Genomic DNA, 2664 nt, shown 5'->3' with positions numbered 1-2664 from the left:
CAAGTTGCTGAAAAATAAGTACCAAATCACATAATATATGTAAATGTTAATATTTAAAATAACACACACATATGTAATAAAAGTTTAATTTTTGAATGGGCCTACATTATCAACTTCAGGATAGCAGTGATGTCTGGCTAGAGAGGGGAAAAGTAAGATTTTTGGATGGGAATGAAGTGGGTTTCAACTGTATGTTTTGTATTTATTTTCAAAAGTCATTTGGAGCAAATATGATCAAATGTCACGCATTAAATCTAGAGTTCTTATGCTATTCTCTTTGTCTTTGTAATGTTTTAATAAAATCACAAAAGCACATTTAATTTAACATGCAGATTTCACAGGTTTGGGTGAAAACTGAGCTCAGAATTTGGACATGGATTCAATCATGTCACCCTGAGGGAAAGAAGAGAGCGGGTGGCTGTAAAAACCCAGAATAAATGGGAGTTTACTAACACTGAGAAGAGGGATCCAGGGGCTGTTGTGTCCTGATAAGAGAGAAGGACGCATTGGACGAAAGAGTAAGATTAGAGCAGGGGTTCTTACTAGGGGTCAGTGATCTTGAATTGAAATTCAAAATGACATTATTCTTGTGGGGACGTGTTGGTGTGGGTGTGATGTATTTCTTAAATAATTCACAGTCTAGTGTGAACTTAGTAAGGGATCTGTAGTTTTCATCTGCTTGACAAAGGGGTCTGTGGAACAAAGAAGGTTAAGAACCCCTGGATTAGAGGAAGCAAACAGGGATAGAATTTACTGGTATTTAGCTCCTGTTATTTAAATGTCCAGGGCTATTCCTCCTAGCTCATTATTTTGAGTACACCCATGCTTTGACCTTACGTTGATCTTCAGCCTTTTAACCTCTTTTGTCTAGTCAACCCAGTTCTGGCAATTTTATCTCTTCCCAACTGCACTCTAGGGTTACTCATCCTTCCAACTGGCAGAGAAACCACACACACCTGGGGCTAGTCTTCATGATCCTCAATTCCATTTGGACCCAGACATTTCTTCTGTAATCCAGCCTCTGTCCGTTATCCACAGCAGAGTTTCAAAACCTTTGCCACTCTCTTGAAACTCACCACAAATCTCTACATGAGAACTTTCCGAGAACATGAGTATCGCTTCCTTCATCTTTCAGAAAAAATAAAACCAATGGGGGAGATTTTCTTTAACTTCTCCGTTGCCTATAATTTGCACAAACTAATTCCATCATAAGAGAAGCACATAGCCAGCCAGCTTGTGTTCATTCCTGTTCCCTTGTGTTTCCTCAGGAATTTGCTCTCTTAGTTCTCTCAGTGGCTGCATTTTCTCTCTCCATATCTACCTCAAATATCTACCTGCCTGTTAATTGCTCAGACATTATAGTTATAGAAATTAAATTATAATTATAGTTTTAGAAATTAAATGAATCTTCCTTAATCTTGTAACTCTTTCTGGCTTACACTGCATTTCTTCTCTCTATCCTTCCCTTTCTCAGGTAGGATTCTTCGTGGAAATATCTGCTTTCTGGACTCAAAACAGAAATGTAAAATGCAAATGGGATTTTGTCAGTCTCTCTTTTTTTTTAAAGGTTTATTTATTTATTTCTCTCCCCTCCCCGCCCAAGTTTTCTGTTCTCTGTGTCTATTTGCTGCGTGTTCTTCTTTGTCTGCTTCTGTTGTTGTCAGCGGCATGGGAATCTGTTTCTTTCGTCATCTTGTGTGTCAGCTCTCCGTGTGTGCAGTGCCATTCCTCGGCAGGCTGCACTTTCTTTCGCGCTGGGCGGCTCTCTTTACAGGGTGCACTCCTTGTGCATGGGGCTCCCCTACGCAGGGGACACCCCTGCGTGGCGGGGTACTCCTTGCGCGTATCAGCACTGCGCGTGGGCCAGTTCCCCACAGGTCAAGGAGGCCCGGGATTTAAACCTCGGACCTCCCATGTGGTAGATGGACGCCCTAACCACTGGGCCAAGTCTGCTTCCCTTGTCAGTCTCTTCATACCACTTTCTGTCTACCCTTCAGGTAAGTTTTGAAGTCTGAATTCTCTATCATGGAGATGATACTCAAGGGCCAAGAGTTTAGAATGCAGGAGGGTAAATTTAAGAAATATGTTTCATGTATCTTTATCAGGAGCAGAGGAGACAGGCAGGGGAGTAGGTGGAAATCAGCCTGGAAGAGTATTTTGGATTTATATTTTGAAGGGTATGAACCAAAACAAGGACTTTGTGCATTTTTCATTGGTTACTAAGAATTACAATAGTGGGTTTGGGTTGTTCTTCCCATTTCTGGTAGTAGAGACATATCAAAGTTGTTTAATATTAATATAGGTATTTGAATATGTAAATTAAATCACTGATGAACAGGGCAACTTTGTGGCATGATAATCTGGTGCAAGGACAATCACATGCTGATTTTTTTTTAAAAGGACATCTAAGAAATGTAAAAAAATTAGCTCCAGAAATGAAGTAGGTGATATAATCAGAATGGGAACTTAAGAAACAGAAAGGGACTCAGAAAAGGGGTTTTGCACATACAGGAACACAGGATGGGTGGAATGGAGATGGGTGTCATGTCATGAGTGGTGATTATTTCTGCTGAGACTCTGGTTACAGAGGTAAAAGACACTTGACTGCCATGGAGAGGAGCAAGGAGGACCATCCACAAGACGCTGGAGGCAGAATGAGAGTCT

This window comes from Dasypus novemcinctus, chromosome 21 (assembly GCF_030445035.2).
Source record: "Dasypus novemcinctus isolate mDasNov1 chromosome 21, mDasNov1.1.hap2, whole genome shotgun sequence".
Taxonomy (NCBI): domain Eukaryota; kingdom Metazoa; phylum Chordata; class Mammalia; order Cingulata; family Dasypodidae; genus Dasypus; species Dasypus novemcinctus.
Note: the sequence above shows the minus strand (reverse complement) of the source record.